The following is a 14,862-nucleotide window of genomic DNA, read 5'->3' on the forward strand; positions in this document are numbered from 1 at the left end:
AGTTACATGTGCAAAAATCATGGCAGTATTATATAATTATGTCCTTGATGTTTTGTCCTTAAATATTTATATCTCATTAGCTTTAATACTTCAAGCTCAAATCTGTTGTACTGGCAATCACAAAAAGCTGTCTTACCATCTGCAAACTGAGCAGATTTTAAATGCAATTTGCCAAGACATACAATGTTGTAATTTTTCTGAGTAAAGCTGCACTTTGAAAAATCCTGGCAAACTTACGCTTATAGCAGAAAAGTACTGACCTTGACCAGGCATTTTCAATAATGTTTATAGTTACCATAAGCTATTCTTGAAACTAAATTATGTAAAATCACAATGTATTTGCCACACCTTTATAATCTTTCCAATAAATCCTGCAGAAACTCAACCTTCTAGAGTTCCATGTTGCTGCTATTTCATTTACAAATCAGTTGTTCACTTGCATATTATTAACTGATGTTTAACTATTGTAAGACAAATTATCAGTAGCTTTCTTGTAATGATGGACTAAAATGAATTAAATTCTGTGGTATGTGAGACTTTTAAAGGGACACTCTCAACTTTGAATCTAGTCGTTGGACAAGAACTGAACTCAGAACCCTCTGGCTGTTGCCTTTAACTTCCACTGACTTTTATCTTCCAGCATTTAATGCTTTTTCCCTATTGCTATGCAAGTTACTCAAACTTAAGGGTACTAGTGCCTACAGAAGTCCCAGTGCTTACAGTAGCCATGTGCACAAGTTGAACATAAAATTTCCTTTTGCCAGTGCTTAATAATACTTTTTGGTCCAGACAAAATAATTTAGCTTGTCGTTGATAATGTCCCTTTTAAATATCATAGAGTGGGAGCTGTGACTTGTGTTTGTCTTATGTAGCAGTACATAATACTGTCAGAGTGTGTCATTCTTGTGTTGCTAACTGATTCTGTTACTTTAGACACATGATCCAAGTTCTTCATGATTACTTCAGCAACTTGTGAAAGTTAAAACTCTGGCCATCTAGGTACTTAAACTGGCTTGCTGTGTGACTTTACACCAGAAAATTCTCAGCTGACAGCTGACGTTGCAGGATGTTATGGAGAAAGGTGGAAGAGATGCAGATTTTGTACTGCTCCAAGGTGGTGCATGGTGAGGTCATACATGTTCTGCTGCATTTTAGGAACCTCAGAACCAGTTGCAAGAAATAAACTATGGAGATATCCTACACTAGGTACCCCATTCCTGTTAAGAGCACCCAGTGTTAGATTAGATGCAATAGTTATGAAAAAAGCAACAGTGATTAAGGGGAAATAAGCTTGGAGATTATATATTCTCCAGGGTAATTATTTTCAAATGTTTATTTTTACTAAAAATAGCAAAACCATCGTTAGTGGCAGGTTCAGCACACTGATCAAACTACTTTCTATAAAATAAAGATATTGATTTACCAAGTTTTGTAGTGTTTCTTATTCCTTCCATTTCTAGCTCTAAAATATGCATGATTTAAAGTTTGGGGTTTTTTTTTTAATGTCTTATGGTCTCATGCTTTATCTTTCCGTGTTGTAACTTTTTGGTGTTTGGGAGGGGGACAAGTTGCTGGGGGTTTGTTTTTGTGCATCATTTTGTTTTTTCTGTATAAGTAACAGAACTGGGCAAAACAAAATTATTTTATAGTGTAATGAGACTGATGTAGTAATGGCACTTTTTGTTGTCTGCCACAACTTAACTTTTGAATCCCCTTTTCTGTTTAATTTAAGCCTGAAAACCTGTGAAGGTCATGGGGAGTTTCATCCACCTCTATGTTGCCACCTCTAGCAGAGGTACAAGTATGAATGCACCTGTTATGCTCTGATTAATGAGAGATGCCCAAATTAAGGAACAAATGAGACTAAATGCTAGTTCAACAATACTGAGTTTATTTGTAGCTTTTAGTGTGTAGGAGAAAGAGTGCCAGCAGAAGATAGTCACCACTTAGAGATCCAGCGGTGTCCTGTTGGTCCTTTTTCATCCTGGGCTTCTCAGTGGTGGGGTGGGGGGACCTAATTCATTCTTCTTTTGGTAAGTTCTGTGCCGGAACAGGTGCAGGGTACACAAGATGAAACTGACTATGAACATTTTTCACTATGCATTTTAGCAAAGGAATCCATGCTTATTAGCTGCAAGTTACATAGTTCTCTAGTTAGTGTCTATCTTCTATTGGTTAATGACTCCATTGCTTCCTATGCTAATTAGTTCTTTCTCTTCTTTTGAGACAGTGGATTTCTTGGGTCGGAGGGCTATCAGCTGGTGGTTGCAATCTCCCCACCGGAATTACCTTTTACCCGGTCAAGGTTATTGTAGCACCGTTGCTGAATTGGATTTATTGGTGTCTTCCTTATCTTGGGAGCTTTGCCTGATGTCCTTGTGGTCTGTGAATTTGGCATTTTTTGTATCACTCACTAAAGCTTCTTTCCAAGCTTTAACCTCCCTCTAGGTCATTAAGCAGTATTTACTTTATACAGCCCAGGTTCCTGGTATCCACAGCAGGAACTTTGGAGGCTCTTAGTGGTTGCAAAGGCCGTCTGTCCCGTAATTTGGGATGTTTTTTCTTCGTCGATAGGTGTGTGAGCCGCTGCTTTTTACAGTCTGTCCCAGCGGAGATGTACGGACCGAGTGCTGCTAACCAGATCTTGCCCCTGCCAAGCCTGAAATTAGCACCTTCCTGGCACGAATTCCTCTCCTCTCTGGCTGTAATAGTGTTCAAGACGAGTTCTTTAACTCCTAGCAGCCCCTACGCGAGTCCCACAGTGGGCACTGTAGAGTAGAGCATGCATCTCATCAGGCTCGCGGCAAACTGCTGCCAAATTTTTTACCGCCTCTGCACGCAGCTCGGTAGATGCAAACGATTGTATTCAGGGTTTGGTAGCTGCCGCTGGTGCGAGAGGCGGCGCGGGGCTCCAGCGGCCCCGCCCCGGCCCGGGACAGGGAGCGCGGGCAGGAGGCGGGAGCGGCTCCGCCCCGGTCCCGGCGGGAGCCCCGAGTCGCCGCCNCGGCGGGGCGGGCTGGGGCCCGGCGGCGACCCCGGCAAAACGCTGGGCTCAGCCCGGGGGGCGAAACGCGGCGCTGGCTCTGGGTCCGGGTCGCTGCCGCCTCGTGTCCCGGCGGGTCCCGGCGCCGCGTTCCGGGTGGGAGCTGCCCGGAACCACGCGGGGAGGGTTGCCTCGCCGGCGATGTGCTTGGGTGAAGGCTGCTCTGCTCTGCCCTGCTCTGCTCTGGGATACCGAAACTTCTCCTAGGCTAGCTTTTCGCTGCTCTCTGTTCTTTCGCTGCTTTCACCCGGAGTGAGCCGTGCCCCGCGTGTGCCGGGCGCGCATGACTGACCTGTAGCTTGGGGCAGAGGCAAGCGTGGTGATGGAGCTGAAGTCTTCTCGGTGGTGGTAAAAGAAACTTTTCTGAGACGTGCCAGTTAGGCTTTGAAATACTACTAGCAAAAACCCTGCCTTTCCGGCTGTAGAATTGTATCTTATTTACATACTGCTAATTAAATAAAAGAGATCACAGTTCAGTATGGATTTAACCTTTTTAGAAGCCTGAATGGTCAGACCTTCCACAGCTCTGTTGATCTCTACATTTTCGCAGTCTTACCTGACCACGGGCAAAGCGAAGCACGGTCCAGGTGAAGCTTTCCCCTCTCTGCACGTGTCTTGTATCATTTACCTTCCCCTGCAAGCTTTTTGCGTAACTGCTGAATGAAACCACTCACGTTACAAACAGCCTGGTAAAAACTTCTCCCAGCAGTCGTTTTCACGCTCACTGGCTGGGTTGGCTGCTGCCAACTCTGTTTGTCTTTTATAAGCTTTAAATAGGAAATTTGCATTGAAAGGGCATCGACAGTGGAGCGAAGCCAAAAAAAAAAAAAAAAAAAGTCTGGAGGGGAGGAGTGTTGCGGTGGAAAGAGGTCCGAGCCCTGTATTTGGAAGACAAAACTTTGTGGACTTGGCACATACTAGCAGGAACAAGGAACTGAAATGTTCTAGTACGTTTGCATTTAGTACTTGAACGAAAACGTTCTAGTACATTTAGTTTCTCTGCTTCACCTGAAAGCAAATTTCACCTGGAACACTATTGAAATAGAAGTTACGGTGCAGATCTTTGCAGGAGCACAAAATGCCGCAGCTTGAAATGGAAGTCTCTCGCTGTTTGCCCTGACAACAGGAAGCTGCTCATTTCCGTTAAATAGTAACTTGCCCCGTCTGACTAAACCTAGATTTCAGTGTGCTTCATGGCTTAACTTATCTGAGTTTTCTTTAAATAGTTGCTGCTAGGTAAAGAATAATACTTGCTGCTTGAAAAAGCTGAGTGGATAATCAAATCTCAACTTTGGTCAATTTTGTATTTTGGTACAACAAGGCAAGTCCTCCAAGTGATGGACAGTAAAATGCTCGGTTAGCATTAACGCAGATGATGCATCCTTACAGTTTAGTTTTATACAAAACTAATACTGAAATACTGAAATAGCAATTTATGGTATGTAAACAGTGGCTGGTTTGAGATAAATTACATATTAGGATGAATTTTCTTCCAAGTTGCAGATGTTTGTTCTTGAGTTTACCTCATAACAGAGGTTTTGGGCTAGAATTCACCTTTATGTTCTTTGTTAATCCTTTTACATGAACAGTATAAAAATGAGAAGGAAAAAAGTCACCAAATGGTATTTGTCATAATCTTACCATTGTATATATCCTTTAAACTTACCTACTTAATCTAAAAGGTTGGTAGTACCTTTTCATAGTATTTTTCTGTATTTCCTACATTCTAGCAGCTTTTATAATGTTCTAGATAAATTTTTGTTACAGCTTCTTACATCCTTAAGATAGATCGTAAGGCAAATAGATGGTACTGTGCTTCTTTTCTTTTTGTCTTTATTTTCCTACTGCCTTTGTAGGTTTTCTGGTAATTTTTTATATTTTCCCTGTATTGGACTGATCATTTAAACTACTTTCATCTTCTCTCACTGACAAATTTCTTACACTGCGTTTGTCACATTTTGTGAATCAGATTGAACTGATGAACAAAACAAAATTTTATTGAAAATTAAGCATCTAGGAAGAATTTTCTTGTAGGGAAAGTATTCTTTGTACACAATATACCTTGAAAAAGTGTCAAGACAAATTTCAGTAATGTGTATCTCAACTTGATAGATTCTAGTGCCCTTGTTTTTATTTGGAGTATCTATACACAAACTGGTGCTTCTGGAGATATGATTTAATGTCAAAGTAACTTGGGGAGTTTTTTGGGCTGGTCTGGGGGATTTTTTTGTGTCCATCTACTCACAGCCACAAGCAGCCATGTTGTCAATTCTGTTTGTGATAAAAATGTTTACAACATTTTTTAACTGTAATGTAGTGCAAATTCTAGGCCTCTTTATTTTATACTGGCTTTGCAATCACCAAAAGTGAGTATGGCTTGAAATTACATGGGTTTTTTTTTCCTCTTATGCCTCCAATGTCATCAGATCACAAGACCCAGAGTAAATGTTGGGTGTGTTCAAGTGAAAGTTAAGATGACATTTTTCTGTTAAGCATGTGAACAAGAGGTTTCGCACAGCAGTTTTACATTCTCTTTCTCAAGTAATGTTTTGCTCAAACCAGAATTTCCTTTTTTAACCTAGAGATTGACCTCACCCCCAGTGAGAAGCGAGCTCTGTGCTCTGAGGCTGAGGTGTGTAATTTGCAGAGCAGTAGCAGCACTTGGCTGTTTCCTAGCATCACTGACAAGTCTCAAAGAAGGGGAAGAGTGCAGAATACAGAATTTTTGTTAGAAGCTGTTAATGCTGTGTTTCAGGTGCTGTTGTCTGGACTGGTTGTTGACACAGTCACTTCCAGCCAAAACATCACTTCTTTCTTCATTTCACTGTGGTGGTTCCTGGAATCTGGAACCTGGAATCCTGGTAGTAAGGCAGGTGTGTGAGATGGTTTATTAAACAGAATGCATAGCTTTTAAATTACAAGTGTTAAAGCTGCTCCTTAATTTCAATAAATTTTTATTTGGAAATACAGAAAATGGATAGTAAATTTCTTGGCCCTTGAGCAAATCTTACAGGGATGTAAAAGGTGTTACATGACTTTTTGATGATAATACTCTTAGCTGGCATTGAGGAGTTGTATGCTGAGGATAGTGGGATCAGCAAAACTGGACACATTAAAACCCAGCATTTTCTCCCAGTTTATGGAATAATGCAATGAAGAATGTGGGAGTGCAGTAGAGCTGGCCTATGGAAATCAGGCTGGGTGCAGCTGTGGCTAATGGTAGTTATTTGGATGCACGTCTGATCCCGAGTGATGGTTGTTAAATCATCTGAAGGAGGTGTGTGTGCGTGAACAGTGGGCTGGGCTCTCTGCGTTTGCAGTTCAGTAATTGGTCTCAATTTCTGTTCTGTACCTGTGTCAGGACACCCCAGAATCAATTGGTGGAACTTCCATTTACCAGTTTGATATTTATTACCTGATCAATTGCAAAATTTTTGTTGTGTGGTGTGTTGAAGACTTTCTCAGTTAATGGATTAATTTTTGCTGTAGTACTGGAGCATGTCTGAATAGTCTGCCCATGCTAGGGAGGTCTGGAGAGGAATTCAGGAAATGGCAGAGCAAAGCCAATTGTTTTAAACAGAACTGGCTTCTATAGTTGAAGATCTTATATGCTTGCTTCTTTTAGTGTCTTTGGTACTTATAAACTAAATTTCCAGCTAACCAAGTATTTTTACGGACAGTATGTTTTTTTCTTGTTGGGTGTTTTGTCTGCAGAAGTTACTGGGGCTCAGTTATATTCAGGGTGAACTGTAAATAACTGAACTGAAGAAAAACATGTAACTGTAGTCCATGTTATTCCTCTATATACTAAATACTTGTAAAAGGAAAGAATACATTAAACTTCAAGATAATGAGAAGCAGAAAAACAAGCTGCAAACAGAGAAAGCATACACCTGCATGTCATTATCTGTTGAGGTATTTGTCTCTTGAACTTTGAAGTTGGAACACCTCTCTGGTGGTCAGAATAAAATCCATTAGTTACCTGTGACTGATTGTCCTTTCCAGCATATATAAGCCACACAGATAAGTGTTGTAATTTGGTTGTCTTGAAAGGCATTTTAAGTAATGATAAGTGATCCAGTGAGGCCAAAAAAAAGGTGCCTGTTAGGTAAAAAATTGTTTAGGAAGGGGATAACAATTTTATCTAAATACAGACTAAATTGAAATTTATCAAACAAAATGTTACCACATTTAAATTACTGATTGTGCAGTATTGGGTGTGTAACCACTGTGATTCCATGAGGAGGAATTTCTCTTTAACTGCTAGCTGAAGTAAGTTGTTTTCAACCCAATTCCCATACTCCAGTGCTGCTCACTTCCAATTTGATGCATAGTACTGGGCAATCTAAAGTATGTTGGCTTACTGCAGAGTATTATACTTACCTAAAGAACTTACTTTACCTGCAAGTACAGCTGAAGTTCTGGAAGTTAATTATACAATTCTGCAACAAAGAGTATTAAAAATTTGGTTTCAGGTAATGAGGAGCATTCTCTGTCTGAAGTCTGTTGGGTGTATGTGCTAACTAGCTCTTCCAGCCTGAATATATTGCTGCTCTCACTCAGTTCTGAAAGAAACAAAAGTGTAATTTCCTGCTTTTGCCAGTTCTACAGAAATTTGAGACATAGCTGGGTCATTACCATCACTGGAATATTGTTGATGGGATGGGGATAAAATAATCTCTGCTGGTTTCTTATGGATATGGGCACTGAAAATGTTAAGCTTTATATGGGAAAGTATAAAAGTAAAGGATATGTCTGGGCCCATGAATCTTCTGCTGTGTTCCAATTTTGAAAAGTGATGTTTGCAACAAATCCTTTTTATTCATAAATCGTACACTGTACAGCAGAAGGCTTATCCCCAGCAGCTATAAATAGTGAAATGATCTAAAATATGATGCAGCTTTTTTGTTGCAATGTCCGAAGTAACTGCCTCTTGACTTACTGAAAGCATTCCAGTGTGTGGTGGGCTGACCTTGGCTGGCTGCTAGGCACCTGTCAAAGCTGCTCTATCCCTCAGCCTGGTAACTGGAAAGGGGAGAGAAAATAGAACAAAATGTTCAAGGGTTGAGATGAGGACCAGCAGAGATCATCCACCAAACAGTATCCCAGGATAATGAGAAGTAAAATAAGTGTTAAAAACACCTTCCCCCAACCCATCCCTCCTTCCCAGCTCTACCTTCTCCCCAGCAGCGCAGGAAGATGGGGGATGGAGTTTATGGCCAGTTCATCGTGTGTTTCTGCCACTGTCCATGGAGAGGAGTCCTGCTCCAGCATGGGGTCCCTCCCACAGGAGACAGTTCTCCAGGAACATCTCCAGCTTGAGTCCATTCCACAGGCAACATTCTACATAAAATGCTGCAGTGTGGGTCACTCTTCCATGGGGTCAGTCCTGTTCCAGTGTGGGTCCCCCAGCGGGTCACAAGTCCTACCAGGAAACCGGCTCCAGCATGGGCTCCTCTCTCCATGGCCCTGCAGGTCCCTGCCAGGAGCCTGTTCCAGCACAGGCCTCCCACGGGTTCACAGCCTTCTTGCACACACCCACCTGCTCCAGCAGGGCTTCTCCATGACCTACAGGTGGATCTCTGTATCCCTGTGGACCTCCATGGCTACAGGAGCACAGCTGCCTCTCCATGGGCTGCACCACCAACTGCAGGGGAATCTCTGCTGGAGCACCTGGAGCACCTCCTCTGCACCTGGAGCACCTCCTGCCCTCCTTCACTGACCTTGGAGCCCGCAGAGATGTTTCTCTCACGTGTTCTCACTCCACTCTGAGCACGTTTTCATTGGCCCAATAACCTTTTTCTCCTTCTTAAAGAAGTTATCACAGGGGCGTCACCATCATTCCTGATTAGCCCAGCCTTGGCCAGCGGCGCTTCCATCCTGGAGCTGGCGACCATTGGCTCTGCCAAACATGGGGGAAGCTGCTGGCAGCTTCTCACAGATGCCACCCCTGTAGCCCCCAATACCAAAACCTGGCCATGCAAAGCCAACATGTAGTGCTATTTTAACACTTGTGAAGGGCATTTTGGGGCTCCTTTGCCTTGGGGAAAATAGAGGAATTTGCTGCTATGTTAATTGCTATTAATGGAGCATTACTATTTTGTATGAAATACAAAATGCGTTTTAGAGCCAACTAGAGTTAACTAGTATGAAATCAGTAGCAAAACCATACCTCCCATCTTTTGCAAAATATTTGGTAGATGGGTTTTTTTTTAGTGTTTACATACTGTGGGTTCAGAATGTAGAGAAATATTAGTTTAGTGTTAGAAGGTGCCTGTGCCTTTCTGACTCATCTGCTGCAGATGAGTGGTAAGTAAGTGCATACATAAAAAAGCTGGATAAGGTAAGCCTAGTTAAATGGCCTGTAATTAAGCCCTGATTACTGAGTTGGTTTGGAGTATCCATAATTAGATATGTGTTTGTTTATGATATCCTTCCACTTCTCAGCAGAGGGTTATTTGTTTTGTATATATGCTTAACCTATTTTCCTTACTGTATTAAAGTAATTTTCAGGCTCTGTGGAAGAACCTTTGCCCACCTTCAGCTTATTCCACATCCTTCTTCCTCCATTCAGAACACCAAATCTGTATTTCATCTGCTGCACTTCAAATGAATTTTTTACTTTATGCTTTATATGGTGAAACAAAAATGAGTAACTGCTTAGCAATTTTTTTTAATAGTAGCTCATCCTGATATTTTACTGTCAGTAACTGTTGATATTAAGATTTTGTTTAATCTTGATGTATATAGTACTGTCTTTGTGACTGCAGGACTGTTTTATTAAAAAAAAATCTTCTTTTGAGGAAATATTGTTTACCTTTATGTCTTCAATATGGAGAAAAACATTTTGCTGCTGTTGAGCTTGTCGCTTGTAGTGTTTGGGATTCCAGACATAAAATCTGTGTCTCAAGTAGTCTAGAGTTGATCTCATTTATAGTATTGCTAGAACTTTCAGCTCTGTTATCTTTTTGGCATGACTGGAATGATTTTGTAGGCAGCTAAGTGGGGTTTAGTGGCATGTGAAAATTAATTACGTTTTTTATTAGATTAAAAAGTAGAAACTTTTTGCAAAAGATTCAGGAAGGAGGAGAAGAGGATAGAGCAAGAGAGACAAATATGAGCAGCCTTGAAGTTTGCTTAGCTGTCCAATAGTTTGCAGGTCAAGTTAGAAGAAGATAGTTTATGAACTTTATGTTCAGAGGTATTATTATGGCTAGAATTACAGTGAAACAGGGAATAGGAAAGCTCATCCTGATCCTCAAGGTCCATTGCACCCCTTAACATTCTAAGATTCTATCTTCTGTGATTTCCAGTGGTTTCAGAATAATTTAAACACAGAGGGGAAGTCTTTCTCTGTTTGACTACAGTTTTATTTTCTTGTATACTGAGTTGTATTTGTAGTTACTGTGTATAAATTACAGGATGCTTTAGCCTTCTCTCTGATGAAATAATGAAACAATACAGATCTTTTACTATAAGCAGTGCTGTAGGAATCTTAGTAGTTTTGTATAGCTGCCAGACTGTTTTTTTTTTTTGGCAATATCTTGAGGGATGGAATTTCTTCTTGTTTGAAGATCTCATGCTAGAAATTGTTTGCATGATACTCTTGTATTGCCATTTATTTCATATCAAGGTCTTATCTGCTGCTTTTGTGAATTCAATTTATTATTTCCAGGCATTTTTACTTAATTTGTTTTCTATTAAGTTGTAGTACTTCAGTGTATTAGATCACTCTCATGTTAAAGAAAAAGAAATATTCAAATCTTGTTTTGTTTGGAGCCTTTGAAAATTTATTAGAACTTACAGGTAGACTGAATAATAGTAGAAATGGGATTAACATCTGAATTGTAGAAAAATCTGTGTAATCCAAACAATGAATTTGTGTTGTATTGGTCGGCAAAACACCACACTGGTCAGTGATGCAGAAAGTATGCTGATTGCGACCAAATGCTTTTGTGCAGGTTTGCCAGCAGTATTTGCTGTACAAGTGGTTTTGAATATGCAGGTGGATGGTTAAAGTCACTTGAAATGTCAATTTTGTTGTTAATACCAGGAGGATAACTGGGGAATAGATAAGGGGGAATAGTGAATGTGAGGTCAGTGATAGGTAATAAAATACTGTATGCATTTTTATTTATTCCTGTAAGGTGTTCAAATGTAATCTCAGGTGATTAGTAGTTTATACATTTCTTCTGCTTCAGATCTTACATTGGATAGTGTAGAGGGCCTGGGTTACTACAAAAAGATCCATCTGCTGAAAGCATATTCCAGGCAACATCAAAAGATTAAAAGCACAGGACATGGTCCTTGCTGTTGACCTCAGCTCATGGACACTGCTGTCCATCTCATCTGGGATCCCTAAACATTGGTTGTTTGCTGGTGTTTTCAAACTGGCTTTGTCCTCTCGTTGTTTATTCTTATCTGTAGTTTTTTAGAAATTTCTTGGCATTTCAGCGTACTCATTTTTCTAAATTACTTGATTTAAAATTTAAGGCCTTAAAAAAAAAAAAAAAGAAATCCAAACCCAACACCCAAACTGTATTGGTGTAAAGATCCTGCTTTACATGGGGTACCCAGTTCTACATATCAAGCCAGGTATTTAATTACAGGGTTCACAGAACAGGGTATTGAAAAAAAAAAATCTGAGTGTTTGGGTCCACCTGATGGGGATTCAGCATTTGAGACCTATAAAACCTCTGAGTGCCTAAAACCAGAGCATGTGCTGCTGTTCTGTACACAGGAAGCCATGTAACAAGACCAACCCTACTTTCTGCTCAAGCACAAGAATTTTTATGCATGTGACTGAGGTTGGGGAAGGAGAGTGTGGGGTTACAGTGGACTTTAAACTTTAGATTTAAATTTATAGGAAAGCAGACCTCTCTACTAACCAGGCTTAAATGCAGCATGCAGCATTTAATAATCCCTAAGTTTCACAACTGTATGTAGAGAAATAGTACAGAACTCCACAGCTAAAAAGGCAATTTTGACCTATTTCAACTTTGTCTTAAAACAGTGTTGCTTAAAAAGTGAAGAGCTACAGCACAAATCTGAAAGCTGGTGTTCTGAGTCTTGATGGCAGTAAATGCCTTAATGGAGAATATAAATTCAGAACTTGATCAAATCAAATACTAGAATAAGGATTAGAAGAACCTTGAGAAACTTCAATGAACTCCTTGAGGTGAAGCACAAAAGACTGAAAAGCAAAAAAAGTGTTTAAAGCTTTGTTTTTTTCTTAGTATGGACAACTGAGTAACACCATAATAAAATAAGCTGAAGTTAATAAAACTTTTAACAGTGCCATACAGAAGAGAGGTCTTCATCAAAACCTCTTCATAGAAGAGGAGTAGTTTAGATACCCAGCATGACCGTGTGAAACTGTGTGATCATGCAGCTTTTTTTCTGTGCTCAGTCAGCTAAGGGCTTGCTCTCTGACAGGGTAGAATCAGTGAACTGAAACTTTTTTTTTTTTTTTTAAGTTTTGTTTTGTTTTGTTCTCGTTTGTTTATTGGGGTTTTTTTTTGTTTTGGCTTTTTTTGTGGGTATGAGCTGAGAACACCGCAGTAGAAATGAAATGCATGGAAGGCTTGCTGGCTCTAGCGCACTTCGGAGTGTGCACTTGGGCTGAGAACAGCTGTCAGACCCATCTGTGCCATTACAAGGAGCTCACAGCTGGGGCACAGCTGGCTTGGTCTCTGGCCTGGCGCTGCAGAAGAGCCGCAGAAGAGCCTGAAGCCCCACGCTGGCCGTGGGCATCCTGCCTCGCCTGGGGCGGCCTGCAGGGCGGCAGGCACGCCGCACGGGTGCCTTGCAAAGCGTGTCCCCAGAGTGGTGCTTTCTCCCGAGAAACCCTCTGCCCTGGAAACCATCTGCCTTCAGCAGCGGTGTGGGACCCGACAGGAGCGTTGGTGTCCCCTATGGTGGGTGGGTGACCCTTGTGGGGTAAATCCGTCTGAAGTTCCCTCAAGGGCAACACTACTGGGCCTGACTAATTTGGAGGCAATTTGTTAAGGTGCTTAGTGTTGCTGCAGTGTAACCCTGAAAATAACATGCCTTAAGCTTGTTTGTACCTTAAGCAAGACCACATTGTAATTATGGTGTTCAGGAGTGAGTGCTGCTTGTGGAAAGCTACGCATCCTGCTAGCAGAGGCCCTTCCAAGGTCGGAGCTGGGAAATCCTGGTCTATGGATCCCCCATCCCACTCTCAACCCTCCTCATTGAAATAAAGTCCTATAGAAACATTTTTCCTATAGAAAAGTCCTATAGTAACTTGCTCCAAAATAAAACATGCAAAAAACTCTTGCATCCTGCTAGACTTCTTAGTTGAAAAGCACATTATAACATTATCTGCTCTGTTCTCCATCTATGGCCGCAGAGCAAGCTGTGGAAATCTGGAAGCCTGCAGCAGAGCACATCACTTAGGTGACTGTATCCCAAAGGTTGTGCTCCTGTGTCTGAAAATTTTGGCTGATACAGTAGGGTTTGAAATGGGAAATAGCTGTCTGTGCAAATGCTGTTATTGTGCAGCAGTTGTTCTGTAATACTCAGTGTGTGGCAATTTACAGCAAAACTAATTCCTATTTTGGATCTGAATCTTGAAACTTTCAATGTAAGATTACTTCAAGGGAATAAAAGGCAGTCAAGTGCTTCAAAACCATAACATCTTTTTCCCCCTTGCTTTAAATTATTTCAGCTTGTGTTTTTATGCATAATTTACTTTTTATCTATAAACAGATGTTGACAGTGGTTCTGTTACTTAAAATGGGAATCCTCACGAGATTCACAAATCCATGTAGTTTAGAAAAAATGTTACAGCAACAATATTTTTACAGTCTAGTCTAACTGCTGAGAGAAGATGGGACAATTAACTAATGACGTTACTCTAACATAAGCTAGTGAAATAAGAAGATGTAATTCAAAAACTGTGGAAAGACTGCAGTCAATAACTTGCCTGCTTCCTTAATACCCTCTTTTGAGTGCCCTAAAGGATGTAAATGGATTAGTTTTACACCCATTCTTCTTGTAGTACCTCTGGCACTACACACAGTACATATGAATGTTTAGTCTGACTAGGAAATTTTTCAGTTCCTCTTTTTTATGTGCTCCTTCTTTGCAGAGCTTGTACTTAATTCTTCTTTCCCAGGCTCTTCTCCTCTTGAAAACCCCCTGGAGATACTTGAGTAGTGTCAGGTAAAGGTAGTCCAAGGTGTCCCAGTAAAAAATAATCATCACTAAAGGAAAATAGGTTCCTCTTTGAGTACATGAGCTCTCTTATTGACAGTGGAGATGTGTAAGTCAATTAGTGCTGGTGACTGTAAAGCTGGTTGTGTGGTCCAGGGTAAATATGCTCCAGATATTGTTGCCTGTTTTGACACCAAGCTGAAAAGAATCTGTTGGAGGAAACTTTCCTCTGTGATATTTTAAATTCCTTTTGCTTTACATGATTGGAAGAGTTCATATTTCTGTATTGGAATAAAGCTTCCTTCGAAACTATCAAAGAGAAGAATGTAATTTGTTTTGTGTTTTGCCATTATTCAGGTGAGGAACTTTCAGTAACTGGTGGTATTATACGAGATAGTTTTGTTACATAACATCAGGGTTTTTTACACAGTTTAGGAGGTAATTCATACCAAGCTAAACTTTGTTAGACACTGGAATGTTTCTCAGACATCTACTTGTAATGCTTATTTATTGATGTGATTCATTAAGTGCTTTAAAAGTTGTTTTTCTGCCTACGATTCATATCTCTCTCTCTCTTTTTTTTTTTTTTTTTTTTTTTTTTCCCCAGGGTGACAAATCCAGACAGGTTTCTCTAAATTTTT

The sequence above is a fragment of the Onychostruthus taczanowskii genome, unplaced genomic scaffold (genome assembly GCF_017590055.1).
Source record: "Onychostruthus taczanowskii isolate IOZ18803 unplaced genomic scaffold, ASM1759005v1 scaffold147, whole genome shotgun sequence".
Taxonomy (NCBI): Eukaryota; Metazoa; Chordata; class Aves; order Passeriformes; family Passeridae; genus Onychostruthus; species Onychostruthus taczanowskii.